The 20,581-nt window shown below is 39.7% G+C and overlaps 1 protein-coding gene and 1 long non-coding RNA gene across 3 annotated transcripts in view; one reads left to right on the top strand and one right to left on the bottom strand.

The window, feature by feature from the left end:
- Window positions 1–20,581, top strand: part of ntn1a (netrin 1a) — a 255,680-nt gene that overhangs the window by 169,394 nt on the left and 65,705 nt on the right. The window lies entirely within an intron of this gene.
- On the bottom strand, window positions 2,443–4,012 carry LOC122346901. The gene is made up of 3 exons (XR_006251182.1): window positions 3,834–4,012; window positions 2,831–2,910; window positions 2,443–2,474 (listed from the first exon to the last, which is right to left on the bottom strand). It is a non-coding gene; the product is annotated as an uncharacterized LOC122346901 (long non-coding RNA).

Here is a 20,581-nt window from a genome sequence, read left to right as displayed (position 1 = left end):
AGTAAGCATACAAACTACACTCAAAGGTATAATATCGAACGATAAAGTAATATAAACAACACTTTAAAAAGAAAGGTTAGGGCCCTGATTGCTCCAAAAAGACAAATGGCACTAGACTTTTTCTATAAATAGCTATATTCACATACAGTAAATGTCATAGTAGAGTAATCAAAGATGTAGTGCATCAATATTAAGAAAGATATGGTCCACTAATGTTTGACAACCAAAACGTGGGTAGCACAAAACTTAAAAAATAAGGAAAACATAAATGTTGTTTATTATTAATTTCAATCATTAATTTATAATGCAATAATTCTTCGACATGAAAATAAAATCATTCATTCAACTCGAAAAGTACTAGCATATAGAAATGAACATTACCTGACTAACAAATACTGTCAAAGTTATTTCATTTTAGCTATCTCGTTAATATCAAAGTATAATCAAGAAATAAAAATGGTCAATTCTTGTTTATGTAATGTCAAGCAATGTTTATTAGAAATGATTTATCTTTGCGCATCATTTAATAAAAATCTAAATGAAATAAAAATGCTCCAGCAATCTCTCACACATGAAACGACAATATAAATCTACTGAAAAACTTTAACGAACACAAGCAAGTCTTGCCCTATTGAAAATGTATTTTTCGTCCGACTTTATTGTATTTATTTTTCTATTGCAATAAACTATAAATAGTGTATGTGCTACATTTGCCACTTGTTTTTAATATAAAACCAGTTCTACATTTCGAGAACACACTGACGCAGACATTGACTCACCTCTCCTGCTGAGGATAGTGTTCATTTTTCAGACTTTGTTCTGCAATTATCATTTTCTGATACAAAAGGCCTATGAGAAAAGAAAACACGCACATCAGACTCAGAGGATCGAGTTTCTTTTGGCAACAAACCAAAGAAAATCTAAGATCAGAAGAGATGCTTATCATATTTAGTTTGAAGAAAGTAACAAACCTGGAGCAAGTCGTTCTGCTTTCATTTGGCCAGCATAACTGAGACCCACAGTGCAGTATGGCTGAGGCAGAGTCAACAACCTCTTGCAGAAGTCATAAACTCTTTTATAGAGGTCATCGGGTATGTGCACTGTCTGCAAAGAAACACAAGGATGGATGTAATGTAGGACGCTGGTGGCTTCTACGAAAGGAAGTGGGTTCAATTGATGGATAATAGCATCACTTTCATTTTAAAACTAAAGTTGTTTTTAGGGGCTGCCCATAGACTGAGCTAAGCAACATTTTTCTGGAAATGCCACATCTGTGTGTACGGGAACGAACCCCTTAGACTCCCCTCCTAGGTGAATAAAACAGTGCTTTTCAACTGGATGGTCTGTTCTAAAATTACTTTGGCTAAATATGCTAAATAAGAAATTAATAATAATAACGTTAACCCATTTTAACAATTTCGAAACTGTCGTTGATCCCCACTGAAATACCTGTATCCTGATTGTAAAATCAAGCACAGTTAAAAGATGTAAGAGTAGCCAACCTGGTTGCCTTTTTCTTACCTGCATCACAGCATATATAAGTGTATTAAGCAGAGGAATGAGTTGTTGCTTGCAGTCAGTTCTTTCAGCCTGTATATAAAAAGAAGTAAAATTATGCTAAATACCCATCCGTTCAATCGTTCACTAAGTCTTATAAGACAATCACAGCTTTTCTTTGTGGAATTAAGTAAAATCGTCATTAATTATGTGTTAATTAGCCGCTATTAATAGTTAATTATCTTATAATTGTTAACTGTTATAATAAAAAAGTAACTATTTATAGTGCCATAGCGACAGATAATCATTATAAACTCGGGTAAGTACCTTTAAATAACGTTGTCATGATAAACACTAAATACAGCAACAGCACTTAGGTCATACTAACTGAACATGCTTGTCAGCTACTTAAATGGACATTGTCAAGCTGTATTTCAACAAGCATTATGCCACAGAAACTGGTGACTCACTCTTTCTAGTTCCTTGACGGCCACTCTCACCAAAGCCAGACTCCTGAGAGGACTGTCCTGCACTTTCTTATGTAATGTCCATCTAAGCATTCCTGCAGAATGAATACAAATGGACAGCTCTTATATAAACCAAACTAGAATATGCATGCAACCCATTTTATTGATTTGCATCGATACAGCCGCTTGAAACTGGCATCCCAGTTGTTGCACCACACTCATGCTTAGAGTACATGGCCTTCATACACAATATAAACAAAGATGACACTAAGGATTAGATCGCAGATTGTGGTTCTTAAAGAATCCATGTCTATTTTGACTTGCCTTTTTCTTTGCATAGCATATACGGCAATCAATTGCATCTAGGTATGATCTTCAGGTGTTCTCTTTTGTTGTGTGCATCTTTAAGTTTGAGTCATACCTTTGTTGACAGCCGGTTGCTCAATGGCCATTTCTCTCATAATGGTTAGCAGGCTTTGTAGATTTCAGATTCAATGGCAGCATATTCAGCTTTAAAAAAGAAGCCGACAACATCTGAATGCTGATATAAATCAATTTATATGTGCAGGATAAAGTACCACTCAAAATATTGGAAAGTTTGGAAAGTTAATCAAGATACTGTTTTTAATTGTTATAATGTCACTGAAGACTGAAGTAATGGATGCTGGAAAAAAAGTCATTTTAAAATATATTATATGCAGTTAATATATTGTAACATATTAATATGCAGCTATTTAAAATTGTACTAATATTTCACAATATTATGGTTTTACATCCTAAAATTTTAAATGGTACTTCACATTTTGGAAGTAAAATAGTGATTTGTCACCTTTTGATATTTATGATTTACTCAAAGTTACTCTCACCTGCCGAATCCCCGCATTAATACTGCAAGAGTTTCTCCAGGATGCCATGCTGTGGCTTGGTCCTTACATAATGAGGTAAACTGAACACAAAGACAAAAATATTCAGAAAACGATTTTAGAAAATCAAAAGAGAAAACAAACCCTTTACATATACAGTTTACTAAATTCTGGCATCATTCACTCACTGTCATGTTGTTCCATTCCCTAAAGAACATACTTTGTGGAACATCTGGGTCCAAACAACATTGACTACATTAAATAATAATAATAATGATAATAATAAAAACACTGAGAAATACAAAATATTTTTGTGCTCCACAGAAGAAAGAAATGCATACAGGTTTGGGATGACATGATCACGAGTAAATGTTTTGCTGAACTATTCTTTTAATGTGCTAGTCACGTTAATCTGACTCACCCGTCTATTTTCCTCCTCATGATGCTGAAATTTAAGATCCCTTAAATTGCACATTTGTGAGCTTATAAAACACAGTAGATAATATCAAGCTATTTAGGCCTGATTATATGCAGCAGTAAACTGTTTACAGAGATAAGGTTGTTTACCAAAAGCAAACACATTCAAAAATGACCATGGCTAACAGACTCAGGTGCACTTTTACCCACTACCGATTACACAAGAAAACTTCCCTTCATTTCACCCTCTCACACACGGTTTATAGCTGACCAGCGATGCAATGCAATTATAACTGCTTCACTGCTAAGGCACTTTTAAGTCACAACAGAGTCTAGAAGCTAGAAAGAAGAAAGAGAAAAGAGAGAAAAACAATAAGATAAAAAGTCGGCACGCATGCAAAATAGCGTGTAAACCAAATAACTGAAACTAAACAAGGGGCCCTTTTTAGTGACCGATTCAGCTCGTAATTATGCAACTTTCCGACAGTTAAGTGCTAAGAAGCACATTTCAGGTTACCTCCAGTAAACAGCAACTGGCTGTGAGAGCAAAAAATATTCAAGTCTGAGAAAAAGAAGTCTAGTGCCTTACCTTTCGTCCTTGTGCGACTATCAGTGGACTACATCATATGCCACATGTATAAAAACTTGTGCTGGCCAAGCGGTTAGACTTAGAGCTGCACACTATGTAACACTTCCTCTAACTGCTGCGGCTGTCACTGAGGACAACTGCAACTCTGACTCAAAGCTGAGTGAATGTGAGGGAGGGACGAGAAAGAGAGAGAGAGAGAGAGTTTGACAGAAGCATGGCAGAGGAAAGTTTGGAAGGAGGATCAGGGGATAAAAAAGGGTTGAACGTGTGAACGAAGCGTGCAGAGTGGGTGTGTGGAAACACTGAAGGGAAAGTCCTTTTGAAAACATTCGATTCATTTATCGTTCTAACTTACAAAACCCTGATCTGAAGTTTAGCATGAACCTTCACAGCCAAGTAACGTGACATACGCTCATGTGTGGTTTGCATAAGCCTAAAGCTGCAGAATGGCTCACTAGCACGCAAAGATTAAGCCCCTGATCCTGCACAAAAAGGCACTGAACAAGAGAAACAGGGTCAAGAACGCTGTATCAGCACAGAGAGCAGCTCGCTGAACCACAGGCTTCCTGTCGCTCACTCGGCCCTCAGTCTCGGAGAGGCAGCAGATGACAGGACCTGACACATATCCTGTCCCCATAAATGTGGGGGTGGAACACACACACGGCTGAGATATATTTAGTACTGAGAGAGAAAAGGTTAGCAGCTAACACTTTCTCACTTTATATTCAGTCTTAGGTATAATGCGTAAGGTGTGGAGATCATTAGGAAGATGCACGATGCACTTAATGACTAAATATGTCAGAAAAACATCTAGGTTTCACGGGACATCTAACATCAGTATCGCTCTTGTGGTTGATAGAGAGACATGCACGGTTGCCAAGTCCTTTAAATATTTACAGCCCAAATCTGACTCAAAACCTACACAAAACCAGCCGCTTTTGCCTTTGTCCAATCACTGATGAAATGATTAGATTATTTTAGCTTGACATATTTACAGTACATGTAGGGTGCATATTTCATTATTTAATCTGTATTTCCTACGAAATTTCCCAGAAATTATTCAGCTTCAAATATCCCTGTGTAGGTGAAACTCAGGTTTCCTTACCTATTAGCTTAGGTTGTAAAACTGACAAATGTGTCCCTCATACAACAGCATCTCACCTTTTCTCGATCGTTCAGCTGTCCTTAGGTTGCCAGTTATTCATTCTTTTCTAAGAGAGCATGTATTTTCACATTTACTTGTCTACAGATACATTGGCGGTGGCAGTACAATATATAAGCAGCCCAAAACAATGCTGTAATGTTTCCCGCGAATGCATTTTCAAAATATGCTGAACATCCGCGACTCTGACAACATCCCCAAACACTCGTTAAGGACACACTCTTGAAATAAGACCTTAAAGAGATAGCTCACAAATGAAAATTCTGGCATTAATTACACATTTTCATGTCGTTTCAAACCTGTAAGGCCTTCAAGTAAGGTTCGTATTAGGAAATTAAATCGGAGAGCATGTGACTCTGCCAGCAAAGCAATTGTTTTTTGTGTGCACGCTGTTACTAAGATAGAGGAAAATGGATGGGAGGGTTATGCAAGATCACTGTCTTTCTTTGCAACTGTTTGTGTGTGTGTGTGTGTGTGTGTGTGTGTGTGTTATGGCACATTTATTATGCAGACTTTTCAGATCGCACAGAACTCCACGTAAGATCAGCCCTGTGTTGCCTATAGCTGTGGTTCCCAACCATGTTCCTGGAGAGGCATCTCCTTTGTCTAACACACCCATTTCAGGTCTTGAAGTCTCTACCATTGAGCTGATTATCTGAAAGAGGTGTTTGATTAAGGAGACAGATGATATATTGTATGCAGACAGTTCATCTGTACTAGACGCACCGAATTCTAAGTACTGTAACAGGAACAACAACCACTTCCTCTGCATGCTATTTTTAGTTGCTGTGCTATAGCACTAAATCCTAAAAGATTAAGCTGTCTAATGTTTATTAAAGTAAAATTCAGAAACAGAATAAATGTTTTAAATAGTGTTTATTATTTTAAAGACAAATGCTTGTGACTGGAAGGCCTAAAGCATTTATCTAAATGATCGTATAATAATAATTCTGTCAGTGGCAAGGAAACAGCTAGAACCTGCGATGAACTTGAACACAAACAGATGAACTTGGTGGTGAATGAGTTTGAACTTCCTCTGAGACACTTTTTAACTAATTATACTGTCTCTGATTACTGATGCAGCTAGTGAAGTTAAGTCTGATACCAACAGAGAAATGCTATGTTTTAACAGTTGTCCAGTAAAATACTGAACATATCAGAACGCTTTAATATACGTCTCTCTTTAATGACAGAAACGCTTGATTTGACATGAATTTTGGGTTGAAACTCTGTGCAAAAACCTGATGATCATGTTACTCATCATGATTCGACAGTCTTCCAAAGATCTACTTGCATGTTTCAATAAAAACAAGGAAATCAGATTTTTTTTTTTGTACAAAGGAATTTATCTGATTAACATCATACATTTTTGTTTTGTGACCTAAAAATAGTATGCTTTACAAGTTTACACTTTCAGTTTATTTCCGGGTATAAAATATATCTTTAATTGCAAATGGAATCTTTCATGCAAATGTAAATTTTACATGAAAGTGAAGCATGTGAAATAAATGACCAAAATATTATAATTAACATTTAAGTTACATTCTAGATGGCCGACATCTATGCAGAACATTTGATAACTAATTAACATGACTGTCAAGTTAGGACCTTGATGTACTTATAAAAATAAAAAAAAAAAAAAGAAACAGTGGGAAAGAAAACAGGGACTTCCGATTGTGAGTCTCCACTAAACTTCTCACAAAACAGGATATCTCTCTGAAACACACCTTCAAATGGGAAAACAGCCCTCAGAGCTGTGGAAATCCCCCACTAGCACAGTGGCAGCGCCTCCACAATACACACTTCACTCTCACCGAGAGGAAGAACCCTTCTGATGTGCACGTGCCATACTGGACAAAGATCTTTCTGTCAGAACTGCAAGAATTGGAAACAGAACTGAGAAAATAGGCCTGTACACATAAGTAAACCATAATTACCAAAACATACAGGAAAGTTTAAACAAAAAATTCAGCCGTCAGTTACTCACCTTCATGTCATTGCAAACCTGAATGACTTTATTTATGTGGTGAACAAGATATTTATACAAATGCCTCTGTCGCATTTTTTGGCCATGGATGTCATGGTGTGCATGGCGTAACTTGCAGTTACCTTCTACATCATCTTTTTATTGTATATATAACACTTTAAGATAAGGTCACATTAGTTGACACATAATATTAGTTAATGTGTTAGTTAATATTAGCTCACATTAAGCAATATTTTGCATAAATGCTATTTTTATTTTTATTTTTATTGTTCATGCTAACAATTGTAGTAAACTAAGGTTTAATCTCATATGTTTTTGCCATTTTGAGGGGAACTGAGTGTAAACCATAAAACCTAAACAAGACAAATAAACAAAGCTATATATTATATTGAAATAAACTGCCCCCAGAAAGTTATGGAGTATTAATTACTCAGATATCCTGTATTCACTGCTAGACAATATGAGGAAGCGGTGGACAGTGATCAGTGCCTGCCGCTAACATCTGCAGACTTGGGAAATATGTTTGTGTAGGGCGAAGAAGGTCTACCTTACATGATCCAGGCCAATTGCAATGGCAGATTTATGCACTGACAGAAACATTTAGCAAACCTGCCAAAAGACCTGAGTCTGAAGAGGAAAGTGAAGTGGGTCGGTCACTCTGTATTAAAGTCATCTATTGTCTCAGATCATATAGAGTACTCAAGTGACATGAATGCTCCTGACCTTGGCAAACACAATCAGCACAAATTTTAAATCATGTATTTGACATTATAACAAATAATAATAATAATGTGTTTATGTATGGTAGGAATGTTGATCAGTTTCACTGTTAATACCACTCATGATGAATGCATGACAGAGATACGCCTAAGGGACATTGACCCAAAAAAGTCTGTCACCATTTAATCACAATAACGTCATTGCAAACCCATAAAACTTTCATTCATCTTCAGAATGCATTTGAAAATATTTTTAATATTCCATCATCATTTTTGCTCCTCCCAGTTGACAGGCCACACAAACAAAAGCTTCATGCATCAGTAGACATTGTAAAATAGCATAAAAGTAGCTTGCTTGTTGCACTTCACTTTATAAGTCAATGAGAATGGGAATGGTTGCATGTTCTATTTATAAGCGCTTGTTAATGTCTAGATAAATTAACTCTGGCTATTATATTAATTGTTTGTGTCTCTTCAAAAGATTGGATTGTCAGTTTATTTGGATTAAGTTTCATTCAATTGGTTTGGATTACTTATTTTGTATTTCTTTTAAATCATTTTTAATATGTAAATGTGTTGGTTGTGGGACTTACCCTCACATTGTTATGACTGTATGACTGTATGTACACAAAAGTAGGCATTTTGCTGTTTGAATCTGTAAAAAAAAAAATTTCTAAAGAATTTTACCAGAAAAGCGATATGAATCACATTTGTAAGACAAAAACAATTATGGTATGTAGTTATACATACAGTAATCTGCACATCAACAGATAATCAAGGGTATTGGTCTATATACTAAGATATGTCATGATGTATCAGGTTTAACAAAGACTCCAACTCTTTTTTTATACATATAGTGAACTTATACTTATGAAAAGTTGGCCTTTCAATGTGCAAAAATGCCTTATTTGGACAAACTGAAACTCCAAAACTTTGGCTCAGACATAACTGACCTGAATAAGAAATAAACCACAGGCAGCTGAAGCATGACATTATAAATCCACTCACAAAAAGAACACTTCTGCTTTCAGTTTTTCTCTTGTCATCCACTTCTACCTGTATCATCATAATTTTATCTAAAATCATAGGATTATTGCACTTCACATCCAGGTCAGGAAAAAAAACTATTCAGAGAATAAAGCAATTCAGAGAATAATTCAGTTTTATGTTATGTAACATATTTATGTATATAATATCCTCCTTACATCTTGCTTTTGCAATCAGCACAAGCACCGAATCATTCATTACTGTTTGCCACACCAGTAATACAAGCCCGGAAACAGTGGCTCAAAACATGGGAGGAGACTACTAATTTTGGATCTTATTTTAGCATCGGTGTTATTGTTATATTAGACCACACAGAGAAAAAAGAACTACACGTAAATATTGTTTCTTCCTGAGAATGGGTGTGTGTACGTTACGTTAGCAGGAATGAGACTACTGAGTAACTTCCTGCAAGAAAATTAGTCTAGGTTCCCCATTCCATTCAAAGTCAATTCAAATACATTTATGAAAGAGCCTTCCTGCTATGCATTGACACTATAACTATACCTTTTTTCAATTAATGAATTAAAACCCTGAGAACCCTGTTTTTATGGTGCATTTAAACAATTATAGGCTGCATAGGCTTGATGGGGACAGGGGCGATGTCCATTATGCGTTGGAAGGTTGCCGGGCCACGGCAGACCAAAGGGAAGGGTCCCATATTGCCAGTGGCCGCTGGGAGTGGAGAAATCCTTTCTTTTGTGGTTTCTGAGAGCGATACCTGCCAGTACCCTTTTTTGTCAAGTCAAGAGTTGAAATATACCGGGCCCTTCCCAGTCAGTCCAGCAACTGATCCACCCGAGGCGTGGAGTAGCCGTCAATCTCAGATACTTCATTCAGCCGATGAAAGTTATTGCAGAAGCTGAGGGTGGCGTCTGGTTTTGGGGACGACACGATGGGGCTGGACCAGGGCTATGGATATGGTTTGATCACCCCCAACTTGAGCATTTGTTGGACTTCCTCAATAGCTTGCCGACGAGCCTCTGGTACCCAGTAGGTCTGCTGCCTGTATGTCCTGGAGTGGTACGGATCTCATGCTAGATGATATGGGTCTGCCTGGGGCAAGGTGAGAACACATCAGAAAACTGACTGACCAGGTGATGGAGCCCCCCCTTCTGGGCAGCTGAAAGATGGGGGTTAATGTCTACAACCACGGGATCTGAATACGCCAGGGCCGTAAGCTGGTCCTCGTTCCCTTTCCATTTCTTGAGTAGATTTATGTGGTACAGCTGATCTGGCGCCGTCGGCCAGGTTGATGGAGACGATATGTGACGGGCGCAATTCGTTCCATGACCATATATGGCCCCTGCCAGGTCACGAGGTATACCCTGGCGAATGAGCCCCCTTCCGTAACCTGCTGAAACACATCATAAAACAGATTAGAATTTTGGGAGGGGGACTCGTCTTTCCCGCTATCGGAGGCCAGCAGCATTGGTTGTGAAGGTCCCTTAGCCAGCCTCCATTGTTGGCGGTTTCCTCTAGGGCTGGCAGGCTGGGAGGTGGCAGCTAGCTGTGAACTTTCATGGGGGTCTCTGGGGCTATGCGCGGCAGCTGCTGATGTACAATACAGTCTGCCAGCCAGGTGCGTGTGGGTGGTGCCGGGTTCTCCGTAGGCATGGGCTCGTCAACGTTAGAGGTATCCGCCGGCCTGTGCACTAGTCGGTGGGTACCCTCTGGCATGCGTCGCTCCTGGACCACCCTCCAGGGAAACAATGTTTCCCCCAGGTTCCTGCTGTTGGGCAGCACAGTTCGTCCATGGTGGGGGAGGAGCGCTCTGCCGGCCGGTGAACTGTGGGGTGACAGAAAAAAAGTTTTGGGGTGAAAATGAGATCGCTTGCTGGTGTTTTCTTCCCAAATTTGCCCGCATTGTCCACCAGTGTGGGGGGTGAAGAAACACATGGCAAGAGAGAGCTCAAAATATATACCCTGGAGGGTGGATATATTGAACAAAGGTTGAAACACGATATGTGGTGAAAGTCCCAGGACGTGATAGGTGCTGTAGTGCTCTCCAGATCCTTGTGGTCGCTGTGGTGCAGTGGTTGCCGAGGGGTGATGGCTGATCAGTCACACGCTGCTGTCTAGGAAACACAAGAAAAAGGATATTACTGTGAGCAGGTTTGGAGTTCATACTCACCCCTCTGGCGTGCCTTGTGGCCTTTTCAAGCCAGAGAGGAACGAGCCACAGCTGCGACCGATCAGCCTGTAATGAGTGAATTGAGGTGCTTTGTGTTTGTTGCCAGTGCAACGCTCGTCACACTATTAAGAGCATTTATATTTCTTGCTTATTGTTGTTTTCCTTTTCTGCTCCGTTTCATTTCTGCTTTGCTCGTTCGCTCTATTGTCATGAAAAACAGCGTAAGTAAATCGTCCATCACTCATGGTGAGTAAATGGCTTTTCCATGCATTGTCACCTGCACCACTTGAGACATGTATAGTTTATCTCTCTCTGACAATGACCAGTGATTTACACGTGATAAATGCAGAGAAATGCATGCAGAAATGCATAGAAATGCAGCTAGGCTGACAGAGAATGTTTTAGAATTAGAGACAAGCATCCAAACTTTAATTGAGGACAATAAGAATGTGAGAGCTGTAGATACTGCTTTGGATGTGATTAGTTTAGTAAATCATGTACATTATTCGGTTCTGGCAATATAGCTCGTGCAGCAGAGCAACTGATGAAAGTGCTCTAGTAATTGTCAGTCTAGCCTGACATCGTGGCAAATTTAAAAGTGCTAGCTAATGCTAAAAGTAAATTCAGTAAGATTGTTATTCATGTCAGCGCTAATGATGTCTAACTTTGCCAGTCAGAGATCACTAAAAAAACATTAAAGAGGTGAATTTGCAAGTACAATGTCAGACACTGTAATGCAATCTGGTCCCCTCCCTGCTGACCGTGGTGAAGAGATACACAGCAGACTGCTGGGTCTCAATGGCTGGATGTGTTAGTGGTGCCCGCAGAATAACATAGATTTCATAGGCAATTGGATGAGTCTCTGGGGCAGACCTGACCTATTGGAAAGAGATGGTCTTCATCCCTCCTAGGGTGGTGCTGCTCTTCTCTCTAGAAATATGGCACATAGTCTTATAGCTCGTACTTGACTAACTAGGGCCTAGGTCAGGAAGCAGACACAATGGGTAAATCAATCATCTGCTAGGATTTCACGTCAAAGAAGGCAATTCTCAGCACATAGAGACTCTCACCTAGATATCACACTATAGAGACTGTCTTTTCCCAGATTTGGAAAACACAGAAAACAACCAAACCAAATTAAAATTTAATTCAACAATTTAACTGATGTTCAACAAATAAAAACTGTTTATAATACAGAGAAACAAATGATAAAACTTGGCTTACTGAATATCAGATCCCTTTCTGTGAAAGCACATCTTTTTAAATGATTTGATCAATGATCAGATTATAGATTTGCTTTGTTTGACAGAAACCTGGCTAAAACCAGAAGAATAAATTACTTCAAATAAGTCTACCCCTCAAGATTACTGTTATAAAAGTGAGTCATTTACAGAAGGTAAATGTCATGATCTGGTAAGAAGAACGTTCAAATAAGAATTTCAATAAGGTAAGTAAAGTTCTTTCCTTTGTAGGAGAATCATCGAGGTAAAGGGTTCCTTCCGGCAGGCAGACTGAATGAGCAGATAGGCAAACGGAATGGTGACCAAAGCTTGAGGTATGCAACCTTGTGATCAGCTGTGGAAGGAATGGTGTGAGTGTGTTTCGTGGCTACAGGTGCGGTTGATTGGTATTCGGGTGATTGGGATTGTGACCAGGTTCGGGTGCGGCTATAAATAACCCTTTGGTTATTTGAGTTAATTTCCTGCGTTTATATGTTATTTTGATATTAGTTAGGTATTTTCTAGATAATAATTATATGTTTGTGATGTTTTGAAATGCTTCTTTGCACTCTTTAAGTTATTTATCCGATGGAGACTTTTATTTTGAAAGACGGCTTGCCGAAAAGGCGCTGCGCCCGCTGAAACACGGAAACAGAGACCATGGAGATCGCAGAGAAGGAGAGCACGCGTACAGAAACGGAGACGGAACAAAGTTAACATAAATAATTAAGGACACTTTAAAAAGTAAAAGGAAATTAGCATCGTTTTGTTTTATTTTAACTTTGATATTTTAACACCTGGTTGAAAGGAGAACAAGGTAGAGCATTTCACTAATATATACGTAAATTACATGTTGTATTGTGTTTTATGTGTTTGCTTTATTAAATTTGAGCACCTTTACTTAGTTTAAGTTAATTGTTAGTATTAATTGTGCAGTTTTGAGTAATTACTTTGTTTCATTTATATGAATGTGAATTCATTGTAGATTCTATATTGTTTATTTTTCTACTTTAGCTCTTACGGTGTTGTGACAATAAAAACACACAAAAGGAAGGCAACACAACATCAGTGATTGAGTCAAATCCTTTACTTATCAACCGGGCTGTTACAGTAAGAGCTTGCCTTTACTCTGAAGAGTAAGTGCTTTACGTAGAAGATCTACTGCTTCACCTCAGGAGTCTTACCTCACAACGGAAAGCTGTCTAATGATAACCAAAGGAGTTGATGTGAGTCTGTGATTGTCCTGTAAAAAAAAAAAAATAAAAAAATGGATGTTTCTGAAAATAAAGATCCAGACCAGCAGGTTGAAAACCCTCATAATGGAACAGAAAAAGAGGAGCTTCACCGTTCTGATCGACAACGGAACCCTACAGAGAAGATGCGTGCGTATAAAAGAGAGGAGGCCCTGAAAAGGGAAAAAGGATTGAATCAGTTGTACGAACAATGGAAAGACCTGGCTGCAGCACAAGGAACAGCTAAAGACAGATGTTCATGAAAGCCAGCTCATAGCGCTTATTAATACACTAGAGAAAGGAAGAGATGATGTTATGCAGGTCTACCTAGAAATTAGAGACTACATCGCTCCATCCAGTGACACTAGACGTAGAATCGATACTTGTGAAGCTGTAACAAAAGATATTTCGAAGATCATTTTTGACAGAATGGCGTGCCTTGAGGACTTTGACCGAGAAAATGTGAAACACAGTCTTCGTGAGTTACTGCAGCGTGATTATGCACGTTCTGTCTACGGATCCACAGTCTCACGCCCCACATCATCAAAGTCTACAGTTATGTCCATAGCAGCTAAGCGGGCAGAAGCAGCAGCTGAATTAGCAGTCAAAGAAGCAGAATACTCAATGATACAAGAGATCGAGGCTCAGAAGTGTGAACTGGAAAAACTAAAGGGAGAGAAGGATCTAAAAGCAGCTAGAGCCAGACTGCAGGCCTATGATCAAGAAATGGCGCTGGAAAACGTCATTCATTCTTCAGACTTAAATAGGAAGGAACAGCGGGATGTAAGTGTAGTGCCACATCAGCATGTGACTCCATCTCCTCTCCTAAATTCCACCAACATTGCAGCAACATCCTCACCTCCAAAATCTGATATATCATATCTCGCTCAAGCTGTTCAAGATAGCATAGCTCTGAACAGGCTGCCTACTGCAGAACCATCTGTGTTCAGTGGTGATCCTCTCCAGTTCATTGAGTGGAAAGCTGCATTTGTGTCGCTCATTGATGGAAAGGCCATTTCTTCTACTGACAAACTGCACTATTTAAAAGGTATGTTGATGGACCTGCTCGTAAATGTCTGGGTGGTATCTTTTACAGAAATGATAATGAGGCTTATAATGATGCATGGAACAAGCTGAACCAACGGTATGGGCAGTCATTTGTCATACAGAAGGCATTCAGGGAAAAGCTAGCCAAATGGCCTAGGATTCAGCCTAGGGATGCTGAAGGTTTCAGAGATTTCTCTGACTTCTTGAATGCATGTCAGCAAGCTATGCCTCATGTCAAAGGGCTTGAAATACTAAATGACTGTGATGAAAATCAGAAACTTGTACACAAATTACCAGACTGGGCAGCAGCACGCGTTGGAACCGTCGGGTAACAGAGACACTGATTGAGACTCACGACTTTCCAAAGTTTATCGATTTTGTGACCTTCATGTCAATGGAAGCAGAGATTAATTGTAATCCTGTCACCTCCTTCAGCGCTCTTCGTGCCTCTGAACCAACTTTGGAAAAACGGAACCTTACGGACAGTAAAAGAAACAGGGCTAATGTCTTTCATACTCAAACAGCCATGGAAGATAAACCAAATGATGAAAATGAACAAAGGCCCACTAAAGGAAATTACAAAAGGTGTTTCTTTTGCAAAGACAGTAAGCATAACATTCATAGCTGTCCTAAATTTCTGTCAAAATCATTAGAAGATAGACGAAATTATGTGAAGGAGAACAAACTCTGCTATGGTTGCATGAAACCAGGCCACAGCGCAAAAGACTGCCGTCACCGTCTATCCTGTGACATCTGTAGACGTAGACATCCAATGTGTCTACATGATGAAAATTATGGAAAGAAAGTCAACACTGCACCAATCTCAAACCAAGGTGACACTGAGACGGCAACTGCTACATCTCACAAAGTAGAGAATGATGAGCCATCCACAAACACTTCCATGATCGTGCCAGTGTGGGTATCAACGGAGAGGAATCCAGGCTGTGAAAGGCTTGTTTATGCTCTGCTTGACACCCAGAGTGATACTGTGTTTGTTGACCGAGAGCTGAGCAACAAGTTACAAGCTGACTCCTGTCCTGTGAGACTGAAGTTGACAACCATGACCGCAAAGGATGTTATCATGCCAAGTCAAAAGGTATCAGGTCTCAAAGTAAGAGGCTACAGCTCTTCTGTTATCCTCAACCTGCCCCTGCTTACACTAAAGACTCCATTCCAGTGAACCATACTCACATCCCTACTTGTGACACAGCACGACATTGGAAGCATCTCTCTTCACTGGTTGACAAAATTCCACCTCTGCAGGATTGTGAGGTTGGTCTCCTCATAGGCTACAGCTGTCAAAGGCTTTAGCACCAAAACAGGTAATTCTAGGAGGAGACGATGAACCCACGCAGTCTATACAGACCTAGGATGGAGCATTGTTGGTCGACTGTCTTCACACCATGAATCACAAAGCTTCAACACCATTTGTCACAGAGTCAGCACTAAAGAGCTCCCTCCAGTGACCCCAGCAGATGTAATAAAAGTATTGGAGTCTGATTTCAAAGATGCTGGCAAAGATGATAAAACTGTTTCACAGGATGACATCCTCTTCTTGACCAAACTGCAACAAGGCATAAGGAAGAATGAAGACGGGCATTACGAGATGCCTCTGCCCTTCAAAAGGAGACCCTATTTACTTAACAATAAGCAGCTAGCCATCGTAAGACTCAATCATCTTAAAAGGAAATTGCTAAAAGATGAAAAATACATGGAACACTATGTGAAGTTTATGGAAGAAGTCATGGAAAGGGGTGATGCAGAAGAAGTGCACAATGAAGGAAAGGATGGTGAGAATTGGTATGTCCCTCATCATGGGGTGTTTCACCCTAAGAAGCCAGACAAGCTCCGTGTTGTCTTCGACTGCTCCGCCAAGTACCAGGGAACCAGTCTCAATGACCACTTACTCCAAGGCCCAGATTTAATGAATAATCTGACTGGTGTTCTCGTACGATTCAGAAAACATCCCGTGGCCCTTGTATGCGATGTTGAACGGATGTTTCACCAATTTCATGTAGAAGAAGCGGATCGAAACTACCTCCGATTTCTCTGGTGGAAAAATGGTGACTTGGCTTCACAGCCACAAGAATATCGAATGAAGGTCCATCTTTTCGGTGCAACCTCATCACCTGGATGCGCCAACTATGGTCTGAAACATTTGGCTAAAGAGAATGAGTGTATGTATCCTCTTGGCTCAAAATTCATCACAACAGACTTTTATGTAGATGACGGTGTCATCAGTGTAGCCAACACAGAAGAAGCTATCCAGGTAGCAAGAGAAGCTCGTCAACTGTGTGCCTTAGGTGGTCTTAGACTTCACAAATTCATTTCAAATGACAAAGTTGTACTGAATAGCATTCCAACCGGAACGAGCAACTGGAGTAAAGACGCTTGAACTCAACTTTGATGACATGCCTTTAGAGAGAGCTTTAGGGATCCACTGGCATGTTGATTTTGACAACTTCAGATTCTCTGTTGACCTCAAAGACCAGCCAGCAACACGTCGTGGCATACTATCCACAGTTGCGTCTCTGTATGATCCCCTAGGCTTTATTGCTCCTTTCCTGCTCAGTGGAAAATTGGTGCTTCAGGAAATGTGCAGAAACGGAACTGGTTGGGATGACCCCTTCCTAAAGAATTGCAGTCAAGTTGGGGAGCATTGCATATCCCGCTGCTATGTGCCTGCAAACTTTGGAAAGGTTGTCAAAAGGAGCTGCATCACTTCTCTGATGCGAGCAACAGCGGATATGGCCAGTGTACCTATTTGAGATCAATAAGTGAAGAAGGAAACATACATTGTGCCCTGGTCATTGGTAAATCCAGAGTTGCTCCCATCAAGGTCCAGACTATTCCGAGGCTTGAACTGACAGCTGCTGTCATCTCAGTTGCTATGAGCAATATGCTTAAACAGGAGCTGGATTATGCGGACATAGAAGAGCACTTCTGGACTGACTCTCAAGTGGTGTTGGGATACATTAACAACGAAGCACGTCGCTTTCACACATTTGTAGCGAACAGAGTGCAGAAGATACATCTCAGCACTACTCCTCAACAGTGGAAATATGTTCCCACTAATGAAAACCCTGCTGACCATGCATCAAGAGGTTTAAACACTAATGAGATTCTAACATCCAATTGGTTGACAGGGCCAGATTTCCTGTGGAAGAAGGATAAACCTCCTGTGGCAAATATTGACATAGCACTAACGATTGGAGATCCTGAAGTCAGACAGGCTCAGACACTGAGTTCGCATACAACAGAAGTCTGTTTCTCAGATCGCTTGTCAAAGCTGTCTTCATGGTCTGGAGTTATCCAAGCTGTGGCTCGCCTCATTCGCAGAGCAAAAGGAGACAAATCCAACAGTTACAGTACTGTAGCTGAACGAGAAGATGCAAAATGCTTAATTGTTAAAGATTTACAAAGAAACAACTTTCCAGAGGAAATCAAATTACTGAGAGAAGGGGGCTCAGCTGTCACCTAGCAGCAGGTTGTACCGTCTTGATGCCTTCCTAGATCAAGAAGGAGTACTCAAGGTGGGAGGAAGGCTCTGCGATGCGTCTTTACCTAGCTTAATCAAACACCCAGTGATCATTCCTAAAGATCACCACATAACAAAGATGATCATCTCTCACTGTCATGAGAATGTCAAGCACCAAGGAAAGGGTCTCACAGTTAATGAGATCAGATCACAAGGATACTGGATTCCAGGAATGAACAGAGCAGTAGCATCCCATGTGCATCACTGTGTGACATGTAGGAAGCTCAGAAGACCAACCGAAGAACAAAGAATGGCCAATCTCCCACCAGAGCGTACAAATCCATCCCCACCATTCACATATTGTGGTATGGACTGCTTTGGACCCTTTATCACTAAACAGGGTCGAAGGGAGAATAAAAGATATGGCCTCATCTTCACATGTTTCAGCTCTAGAGCTATTCATATCGAAATGCTGGACAATATGTCTACCGATGCTTTCATCAATGGTTTGCGCTGTTTTATTGCATTGCGTGGAGCAGTGCGCCAAATTAAATGTGACCAAGGCACCAACTTTGTAGGAGCCAAGAATGAGCTGAAAAATGCTCTTAAGGAGATTGATGCTGATCGACTGACTGTGTTCTTAGCTGAGAAGCAGTGCGACTTTGTCCTAAATGCACCCCATGCAAGTCATACTGGTGGGGTATGGGAGAGAGCAAATCAGAACAGTGAGGAATGTTCTTCGCTCAACTCTCTCACTCTCTTCTGGAAGACTGGGACGATGCGTCACTGCGGACATTCTTTTATGAAGCTATGGCAATCGTAAACAGCAGACCACTCTCAGTTGATAACTTAAACGACCCAAACAGCCTTGCACCTCTCACACCTAATAACCTGCTTACAATGAAGTGCATCCCAGCATTGCCACCACCGGCAGATTTATTAGAGAAGACATCTATGCAAGGAAGAGGTGGCGTCATGTTCAGTACCTTGCAGAGCAATTTTGGAGTCGTTGGCGTAAAGAATATCTGTCCAACATTGCCACTAGACAGTGCTGGCACACAGCAAAGAGAAATCTGCAAGTAGGAGACATTGTCATGGAAAAGACTGATCTGCCCAGAAATGAGTGGCGACTGGCCAGAGTAACGGAGACTACTACAGATAAAGACGGGCTTGTGAGAAGAGTCAAGATATGCTTTGGTGACCGGAATCTAGAAAAGGATGGTCGTCGCCTGAACAAGCTGTCTGTCATTGAACGCCCAGTACAGAAGCTGGTCCTGTTGCTAGAAACAGTCTAGCTAATTCTAAGAGCAACCAAGTGTATCCTTTTCTTCATATGACTTACATTCCAGAATTAATTTACTTTAGTATGAACACATTATGTGCGTGCTTTTGAGCAGAAGGTCATCTTTAATTGAAAATCATTTGTAATTTGTTCTTTAAATGTTACAAAAAAAAATTACTCTTGATTGGTGGGAGTATAAATAACCCTTTGGTTATTTGAGTTAATTTCCTGCGTTTATATGTTATTTTGATATTAGTTAGGTATTTTCTAGATAATAATTATATGTTTGTGATGTTTTGAAATGCTTCTTTGCACTCTTTAAGTTATTTATCCGATGGAGACTTTTATTTTGAAAGACGGCTTGCCGAAAAAGGCGCTGCGCCCGCTGAAACACGGAAACAGAGACCGCGGAGATCGCAGAGAAGGAGAGCAGCAGCGACAGAAACGGAGACGGAACAAAGTTAACATAAATAATTAAGGACACTTTAAAAAAGTAAAAAGGAAATTAGCATCGTTTTGTTTTATTTTAACTTTGATATTTTAACACCTGGTTGAAAGGGAGAACAAGGTAGAGCATTTCACTAATATATACGTAAATTACATGTTGTATTGTGTTTTATGTGTTTGCTTTATTAAATTTGAGCACCTTTACTTAGTTTAAGTTAATTGTTAGTATTAATTGTGCAGTTTTGAGTAATTACTTTGTTTCATTTATATGAATGTGAATTCATTGTAGATTCTATATTGTTTATTTTTCTACTTTAGCTCTTACGGTGTTGTGACAATAAAAACACAAAAGGAAGGCAACACAACATCAGTGATTGAGTCAAATCCTTTACTTATCAACCGGGCTGTTACAGCGGCTGATGATGGAAGTGATGGCGTGACAGTAAAGGGGGTGGTGTTGCTACAATTTATAACAATATTCTCAAGTACTTCTCACAGGCCAGGCTTTAAGTATAAGTAATTTGAAGTTATGGTGCTGCATATAACTAGCAGCATTAGCATAGCATTATCTAGAGAAACACACCTTGTTACAAGTATGGTAGAACCATCACTTCCAAGTGATCTTCCAGATTTATTTCAATTCCTGCAGAAAAACTTGATCATGTAACAGAAACTATGTACTTTCTTTTTTCTAGCACTTTAGATACAGTTGCTTCTTTATGCTTAAAAAGATGAAAGAAAAAATCTGACTTTGTGGTACAATTACACACCCTACAGATAGCAGCCCAGAGCTGGAGAAAAACAAAACTAGAAGTATTTTGTATAGCCTGGCGGGAAAGTACCTATTGTACAGAAACTGCATTAAAAACTGTTAGATCTGCTTATTTTTCATCTCTTTTAGAAGAAAACTGAGGACACTGAGGACAAATTCCACTAATTCTCCATTATAGGAGAGGAAGAATTGTACAAAGTTGTTCAATCAAATAAATCAACAAC

The sequence above is a fragment of the Puntigrus tetrazona genome, chromosome 6 (assembly GCF_018831695.1).
Source record: "Puntigrus tetrazona isolate hp1 chromosome 6, ASM1883169v1, whole genome shotgun sequence".
In the NCBI taxonomy this organism is placed as follows: Eukaryota; Metazoa; Chordata; class Actinopteri; order Cypriniformes; family Cyprinidae; genus Puntigrus; species Puntigrus tetrazona.
Note: the sequence above shows the minus strand (reverse complement) of the source record. Positions and strands in the feature narration are given on the sequence as shown.